The 9,525-nt window shown below is 39.9% G+C and overlaps 1 non-coding gene across 1 annotated transcript; it reads left to right on the plus strand.

Annotated features, from left to right (window-relative positions):
* Positions 1-8,566: 8,566 nt before the first annotated feature.
* On the plus strand, positions 8,567-8,674 carry LOC112731667 (small nucleolar RNA R71). Its single transcript, XR_003167435.1, has one exon. It is a non-coding gene; the product is annotated as a small nucleolar RNA R71 (small nucleolar RNA).
* Positions 8,675-9,525: the final 851 nt, after the last annotated feature.

Below are 9,525 nucleotides of genomic sequence, written 5' to 3' on the forward strand. Positions count from 1 at the left end.
TAGATCTAGGTTTTGATTATTGTTCTCATCTTGTTTCTTCTACATTTTCATGCTCTAGTGATGTAATCTTCTTATTTCCTCTTGCTAATTTTCCTTTTCATGCCTCTTTGTTTAGGATTGATGAACACTTGTTGGATTTGGATTTTCTATTAATGTAATTGATGTTTGATGTCTTTTATTGTGAATTTGAGTTGTTGATCTTGTCTCCTTGTAATTTGTAGTTGGTAGATTTTACTATTTCTTATCATTTATTATTCTTTCCTTTTATATCTTCCAAGTATTTGACAAAATGCTTGGTTGGATGTTAGAGTAGATTTTGAGCATTCTTGGCTTGGAAAGAGTAATTAGGCAATCTTGAGCCATGAAAATCCAACTTATGTTGGTGATCTAGAGTTGTTAGTTAATATCATTTCCATTGACTCTAATCTCTTGCTAATCCAATTAGTGAGTTGATTAGGACTTTTGGATTGAGATTAGCTAGTCTTGTTAGACTTTCTCTCATGGAAGATAACCTATATCTTCTTCCATCGTTGGGGATGACGTAATAAGATAAATTCTTGTTAATTATTGTTATTAGTGACTATGATGGAAGGCCTATGATCTCAATTCTTGCCATGAATGTCTCTCTTTATTAATTGCTTTTCCTTATTTTGCTTTCTTTAATTGCTTGCTTGATTTACTTTTCTTGCCATTTATTTTCCAACCCTTATAAACAAAATCCCTTGTCCCCTTCATAGCCAATAAGCATACACTTCATTGCAATTCCTTGTGAGACGACCCGGAGTCTAAATACTTCGGTTATTTCTTATTTAGGGTTTGTTACTTGTGACAACCAAATTTTTGCATGTGAGAATTCTTTGTTGGTGTAGAACTATACTTGCAACGAGAATTCATTCATTTGTGTGAAATTCTATACCATCAAAAGTCCGAACATTAGTGCCCTAGGGAGGAGGAACATGGGCGCTTGAGGCGCCAAGTTAGGCGACTAAGGTGCCACCAATGAAGCACCAACTTGGTGCCCTGGAAGTGGGTTGCCAAGGGCGCTTCAAGCGCTAATTTGGGCGCTTAAAGTGCCCCTATTGGTGCCTAAGATTGCTTCCTTGTGTAGCCTTGTATCGAAGGAGCTTGAATTGTCCAACGCTTCACAAAATCTCCCTCTAGGTGGCGCTTGAAGTGCCACAACAAGTCCTAGGGTGATGGTTCGAGCCTTGCTTGCTTCATTCTTGATTTGCTTTATTGATTAATTGCATGCTTCCTTGGATTTACGTTGCATGCTTTTTTTCATTCGTTGCCTTCAACACATGCTTCTTCATGCTCCTTGCTTTATTAACTTCTATTCCCTTGTAACAAGAAATCAATAAACAAACTTGCATCAAAGTATGGCCCTTGTCACCATCAATAATCATCAAATATACAAATTTATAATTCAAGCTCATATATTCATAAATGACACAAATTCAACATAATGTTTAATGATTTCCTTTATGTACCAATAAGTGATGATTAGCAATGAAACCACTTGATTATTGACTGAAATTGATGAAATAAAGCCATAAACTAACTAATTAACTAAGTAAGATGCAAATGCATTAGCGTACACACGAATTGCACACAAGCCAAAAATTCCTCTTATGCGTACACACAAGTGTGTGCATGTGCACGACTCCGAAATCTTTTTCTTCTTTGTTTCTTCATGAATTCTCCACTTTTGCATGTTTTTTTCTATTAGGATAAGTATTATTTTGGTCCCTAAGATTTAGGGTCAAAACCAAATTCGTCCCCAACGTTATTTTGGATTTAAAATTGTCTCCAACGTTTTATTTTGTATTAAAATCATGCTTTTGACTTTTTACAGACAAAAATACCCTCCACTACCACTGGTGGACGAAATTGTGATTACACTTTGATTATGTAAAATTCATTGCTCTTTCTTTCCCTGGCAATGGCACCAAAAACACGATGCCAATACCATGGTTCACAACTTCGCACAACTAATCAGCAAGTGCACTGGGTCGTCCAAGTAATACCTTACGTGAGTAAGGGTCGAATCCCACGGAGATTGTTGGTATGAAGCAAGCTATGGTCACCTTGTAAATCTCAGTCAGGCGGATATAAAATAGTAATGGGGTTTTCGAAATTAATTAATAAAATAAGGATAGAAATACTTATGTAACTCATTGGTGAGAATTTCAGATAAGCGTATGGAGATGCATTCGTTCCTCTGAACCTCTGCTTTCCCGCTGTCTTCATCCAATCAATCTTACTCCTTTCTATGGCTGGCTTTATGTAAGGATGTCACCGGTGCCAATGGCTACTTTCGATCTCTCTCGGGAAAATAGTCCAAATGCTCTGTCACAGCACGGCTAATCGTCTGGAGGCATCACCCTTGTCGTTGGTTGCATCCTATTCCTCTCTGTGAAAATGGTCCGATGCGCTGTCACTGCATGGCTAATCATCTTGGAGGTTCTCGATCATACTGGAATAGGATTTACTATCCTTTTGCGTCTGTCACTACACCCAGCACTCGCGAGTTTGGAGTTCATCACAGTCATTCAATCCCAGAGTCCTACTCGGAATACCACGGACAAGGTTTAGACTTTCCGGGCCCTCATGAATGCCGCCATCAATCTAGCTTATACCACGAAGATTCTGATTAAGAGATCTAAGAGATACTCATTCAATCTAATATAGAACGAAAGTGGTTGTCAGGCACGCGTTCATAGGGAATGATGATGATTGTCACGTTCATCACATTTAGGTTGAAGTGCGAATGAATATCTTAGAAGCGGAACAAGTGAATTGAATAGAAAACAGTAGTACTTTGCATTAATCTTTGAGGAACAGCAGAGATCCACACCTTAATCTATGGAGTGCAGAAACTCTACCGTTGAAAATACATAAGTGATAATGGAGTTCATTGGTCTCGGCCCCAGAGGGGAACCGGAGTAACCAAGACTACTAATACAATGATAAAAAGTTCTATTTATAATAAACTAGTCACTAGGATTTACAGAAGTAAGTAATTGATGCATAAATCCACTTCCGGGGCCCACTTGGTGTGTGCTTGGACTGAGCTTGAAGTCTACATGTGGAGAGGTCATTCTTGGAGTTGAACGCCAGCTTTTGTGCCAGTTTGGGCGTTGAACTCCACTTTGCAACTTGTTTCTGGCGCTGGACGCCAGAATTGGGCAGAGAGCTGGCGTTGAACGCCAGTTTGCGTCGTCTAAAATTAGGCAAAGTATGGACTATTATACATTTCTGGAAAGCCCTAGATGTCTACTTTCCAACGCAATTCGAACCGCGCCATTTCGAGTTCTGTAGCTCCAGAAAATCCACTTTGAGTGCAGGGAGGTCAGAATCTAACAGCATCAGCAGTCCTTCTTCAACCTCTGAATCTGATTTTTGCTCAAGTCCCTCAATTTCAGCCAGAAAATACCTGAAATCACAGAAAAAAATACAAACTCATAGTAAAGTCCAGAAATGTGAATTTAACATAAAAACTAATGAAAATATCCCTAAAAGTAACTAGATCCTACTAAAAACATACTAAAAACAATGTCAAAAAGCGTATAAATTATCCGCTCATCACAACACCAAACTTAAATTGTTGCTTGTCCCCAAGCAACTGAAAATCAAATAGGATAAAAAGAAGAGAATATACTATAAATTCCAAACTATCAATGAAACATAGCTCCAATCAGATGAGCGGGACTTATAGCTTTTTGCCTCTTGAATAGTTTTGGCATCTCACTTTATCCATTGAGGTTCAGAATGATTGGCCTCTATAGGAACTCAAAGTTTAGATAGTGTTATTGATTCTCCTAGTTCAGTATGATGATTCTTGAACACAGCTATTTTATGAGTCTTGGCCGTGGCCCTAAGCACTTTGTTTTCCAGTATTACCACCGGATACATAAATGCCACAGACACATAATTGGGTGAACCTTTTCAGATTGTGACTCAGCTTTGCTAAAGTCCCCAATTAGAGGTGTCCAGGGTTCTTAAGCACACTCTTTTTTTGCTTTTGGACCTTGACTTTAACCGCTCAGTCTCAAGTTTTCACTTGACACCTACACGCCACAAGCACATGGTTTAGGGACAGCTTAATTTAGCCGCTTAGGCCAGGATTTTATTCCTTTAGGCCCTCCTATCCACTGATGCTCAAAGCCTTGGGATCCTTTTTATTTACCCTTGCCTTTTGGTTTTAAGGGTTATTGGCTTTTTGCTCTTGCCTCTTGGTTTTAAGAGCTTTGGCTTTTTCTGCTTGCTTTTTCTTTTTCTTTCTATTTTTTTTTCGACTATTTTTTTTCTGCAAGCTTTGTTCTTTGTTGCTTTTTCTTGCTTCAAGAATCATTTTTGTGATTTTTCAGATTATCAAATAACATGTCTCCTAGTCATCATTCTTTTAAGAGCCAACATATTTAACATTCTTAAACAACAACTTCAAAAGACATATGCATTGTTCAAGCATACATTTAGAAAACAAGAAGCATTGTCACCACATCAATATAATTAAGCTAAGTTCAAGGATAAATTCAAAACTCATGTACTTCTTGTTCTTTTGAATTAAAACATTTTTTATTTAAGAGAGGTGATGGATTCATAGGACATTCATAACTTTAAGACATAGTTACTAACTACTAATGATCATGTAATGAAGACACAAACATAGATAAGCACATAACATAGAAAACGAAAAATAGAAGAAATAAGAACAAGGAATGAATCCACCTTAGTGATGATGGCGTTTCCTTCTTGAGGAACCAATGATGTCCTTGAGCTCTTCTATGTCTCTTCCTTGTCTTTGTTGCTCCTCCCTCATTGCTTTTTTATTTTCTCTTATTTCATGAAGGATGATGGAGTGCTCTTGATGTTCCACCCTTAGTTGTCCCATATTGGAACTCAATTCTCCTAGGGAGGTGTTGATTTGCTCCCAATAGTTTTATGGAGGAAAATGCATTTGAGGCATCTCCGGGATCTCATGGTGATGAGCTTTATACGCCTCTTGAGCTCCATGAATGGGCTCTCTTGCTTGCTCCATCTTTTTCTTAGTGATGGGCTTGTCCTCTTTAATGAGGATATCTCCCTCTATGTCAACCCCAGCCGAATTGCATAGGTGGAAAATGAGGTGAGGAAAGGCTAACCTTGCCATAGTGGAGGACTTGTCAGCCACCTTGTAGAGTTCTTGAGGTATAATCTCATGAACTTCCACCTCTTCTCCAATCATGATGCTATGGATCATGATGGCCCGGTCTATAGTAACTTCAGACCGGTTGCTAGTGGGAATGATTGAGCATTGAATGAACTCCAACCATCCTCTAGCTACAGGCTTAAGGTCCAGTCTTCTTAGTTGAACCGGTTTGCCTTTTGAGTCAATCTTCCATTGAGCTCCTTCTACACATATGTCCATGAGGACTTGGTCCAACCTTTGATCAAAGTTGACTCTCCTTGTATAGGGGCGTGCGTTCTCTTCCATGTTTGGCAAGTTGAACGCCAACCTCACATTTTCCGGACTAAAATCTAAGTATTTCCCCCGAACCATTGTAACATAGTTCTTTGGATCCGGGTTCTTACTTTGATCATGGTTCTTGGTGATCCATGCATTGGCATAGAACTCTTGAACCATTAGGATGCCGACTTGTTGGATGGGATTTGTTAGAACTTCCCAACCTCTTCTTTGAATTTCATGTCGGATCTCCGGATACTCATTTCTTTTGAGTTTGAAAGGGACCTCAGGGATCACCTTCTTCTTGGCCACAACATCATAGAAGTGGTCTTGATGGGCTTTGGAGATGAACCTTTCCATCTCCCATGACTCGGAGGTGGAAGCTTTTGTCTTCCCTTTTCCTTTTCTAGAGGATTCTCCAGTCTTAGGTGCCATCAATGGTAATGGAAAAACAAAAATCTTATGCTTTTACCACACTAAACTTAGAATATTGCTCGCCCTCGAGCAAGAAAAGAAAGAATTAGATGAAGAAGAAGAAAATATGGAGAAGAGGGGGGAGGTGTGTTTTGGCCAAGAAGAGAAGAGAGGGTTGTGTTGTATGAAAAATGAGGTAGAATGGAGGGCTATATATAGTGGGGGGAGAGGGTGTTAGGTTCGGCCATTTAGGGTGGGTTTGGGTGGGAAATTGGTTTTGAATTTTGAAGGTAGGTGGAGTTTATGAGGTAGGTTTATGGGGAAGAGTGGATGGATGTGAGTGGTGAAGAGGTGATGGGGAAGAGAGATTGAGGTGATTGGTGAGGGGTTTTGGGGAAGAGTGTTTATGGGATTGTGTGAAAGAGGGGTGAGAAGAAGTGAGTGGAGGTAGGTGGGGATCCTGTGGGGTCCACAGATCCTGAGGTGATCCTGTGGGGTCCACAGATCCTGAGGTGTTCAAGGATTTACAACCTTGCACCAAATTAGGCATGCAAAATGTCTTTGCACACAACTCTGGGCATTCAGCGCCAGATTGGTGCTTGTTCTGGGCGTTGAACGCCCATTTGTAGCCCATTTCTGGCGTTGAACGCCAGAACCATGCTTGTTCTGGGCGTTCAGCGCCAGCTCTTCTCCAGGGTGCGTTTCTGGCGTTCAAACGCCTAGATGCTGCCTATTTCTGGTGTTCAGCGCCAGAACCATGCTCTGTTTTGGCGTTGAACGCCCAAAACATGCTTCTTACTGGCGTTTAAACGCCAGTAAGGTCTTCCTCCAGGGTGTGATTTTTCTTCTGCTGTTTTTTATTTCGTTTTCAATTTTTATATTTATTTTGTGACTCCACATGATATGAACCTATAAAGACATATAACTAAGAAAAATATAGTTAGATAAATAAAAATTGGGTTTCCTCCCAATAAGCACTTCTTTAATGTCAATAGCTTGACAGTGGGCTCTCATGGAGCCTCACAGATGTTCAGAGCATTGTTGAGACTCTCCAACAACAAACTTAGAGTTTGGATATGGGAGTTCAACACCAAACTTAGAGTTTGGTTGTGGCCTCCCAAAACCAAACTTAGAGTTTGACTGTGGGGGCTTTGTTTGACTCTGCTTTGAGAGAAGCTTTTTCTGCTTCCTCTCCATAGATGCAGAGAGAGATCCTTGAGTTGTAAACACAAGGTTGTCCTTATTTATTTGAAGGATAAATTCTCCTCTGTCCACGTCAATCACAGCTCTTGCTGTGGCTAGGAAAGGTCTTCCTAGGATGATGGATTCATCCTCTTCCTTTCCAGTATCTAAGACTATGAAATCAGCAGGGATGTAAAGGCCTTCAACCTTTACTAACACGTCCTCTACTTATCCATAAGCCTGTTTTCTTGAATTATCTGCCATCTCTAATGAGATTTTAGCAGCTTGCACCCCATAGATTCCCAGTTTCTCTATTACAGAGAGGTGCATGAGGTTTATTCCTGAACCAAGGTCACACAGAGCCTTAAAGATCATGGTGCCTATGGTACAAGGTATTATGAACTTTCCAGGATCCTGTCTCTTCTGAGGCAATGTCAGTTGATCCAGATCACTTAGTTCATTGGTGAACAAGGGAGGTTCATCTTCCCAAGTTTCAATACCAAATAATTTGGCATTCAGCTTCATGATTGCACCAAGAAACTTGGCAGTTTGCTCTTCAGTGACATCCTCATTCTCTTCAGAAGAGGAATACTCATCAGAGCTCATGAATGGCATAAGGAGGTTCAATAAAATCTCTATGGTCTCTAGATGAGTCTCAGATTCCTTTGGTTCCTCAGAGGGAAACTCCTTATTGATCACTGGACATCCCAGGGGGTCTTCCCCCTTGGGATTCACGTCCTCTCCTTCCCTTACAGGTTCGGCCATGGTGCTTATGTCGATGGCCTTGCACTCTCCTTTTGGATTCTCTTCTGTATTGCTTGGGAGAGTACTAGGATGGATTTCAGTGATTCTTTTACTCAGCTGGCCCACTTGTGCTTCCAAATTTCTAATGGAAGACCTTGTTTCATTCATGAAACTTACAGTGGCCTTGGATAGATCAGAAACTAAGTTTGCTAAATTAGAAGTATTTTGTTCAGAGTTCTCTGTCTGTTGCTGAGTGGATGATGGAAAAGGTTTATTATTGTTAAACCTGTTTCTTCCACCATTATTAAAGCCTTGTTGAGGCCTTTGATCCTTCCATGAGAGATTTGGATGATTTCTCCATGATGGGTTATAGGTGTTTCCATAAGGTTCACCTAAGTAATTCACCTCTGCTATTGCAGGGTTTTCAAGATCATAAGCTTCTTCTGCATAAGAAGCCTCTTGAGTACTGTTGGATGCAGCTTGCATTCCATTTAGACTCTGAGAAATCATATTGACTTGCTGAGTCAATATTTTGTTCTGAGCCAATATGGCATTTAGAGTATCAATTTCAAGAACTCCCTTCTTCATAGGCGTCCCATTACTCACAGGATTCCTCTCAGAAGTGTACATGAACTGGTTATTAGCAACCATGTCAATGAGTTCTTGGGCTTTTGCAGGTGTTTTCTTTAGGTGAATGGATCCACCTGCAGAAGTGTCCAATGACATCTTTGATAGCTCAGATAAACCATCATAGAATATATCCAGGATGGTCCATTCTGAAAGCATGTCAGAAGGACACTTTTTGGTCAGCTGCTTGTATCTTTCCCAAGCTTCATAGAGGGATTCACCTTCCTTCTGTCTGAAGGTCTGAACATCCACTCTAAGCTTGCTCAGCTTTTGAGGAGGAAAGAACTTGGCTAAGAAAGCCGTGACCAGCTTATCCCAAGAGTTCAGGCTATCTCTGGGTTGAGAGTCCAACCATACTCTAGCTCTGTCTCTTACAGCAAAAGGGAAAAGCATGAGCCTGTAGACTTCAGGATCTACTCCATTAGTCTTAACAGTATCACATATCTGCAAGAATTCGGTTAAGAACTGAAAAGGATCTTCAGATGGAAGTCCATGAAACTTGCAGTTCTGCTGCATCAGAGAAACTAGCTGAGGTTTCAGCTCAAAATTGTTTGCTCCAATGGTAGGGATGGAGATGCTTCTTCCATATAAATTGGAATTAGGTGCAGTAAAGTCACCAAGCATCCTCCTTGCATTATTATTATTTTCGGCTGCCATCTCCTCTACTTGTTCAAAAATTTCTGACAGGTGCTTGCTGGATAGTTGTAATTTAGCTTCTCTTAGTTTCCTCTTCAGAGTCCTTTCAGGTTCTGGATCTGCTTTAACAAGGATGTTCTTGTCCCTGCTCCTGCTCATATGACAAAGAAGAGGGCACAGAAAAATAATAATAATAGGGATCCTTTTTACCCGAGTATAGAGGTTCCCTTTAGGTGAGTGGAAGAAAAGAAGAAGAAGAAATTCATACACAGATGGAAGAGGGGGTTTGAATTTGGGTGCGATGAATTGTTAGTAGATGAATAAATAAATAGAATAAGATGAGAGAGGAAGAGGATTTTCGAAAATAATTTTTGAAAAAGAGTTAGTAATTTTCGAAAAATAATTTTGAAAAGGGTTAGTAGTTTTTTGAAAATTCAAATAAAAAATAAAATAATTAGTTTAATTAAAAAGAAATT

Source organism: Arachis hypogaea, chromosome 12 (genome assembly GCF_003086295.3).
Source record: "Arachis hypogaea cultivar Tifrunner chromosome 12, arahy.Tifrunner.gnm2.J5K5, whole genome shotgun sequence".
Taxonomy (NCBI): Eukaryota; Viridiplantae; Streptophyta; class Magnoliopsida; order Fabales; family Fabaceae; genus Arachis; species Arachis hypogaea.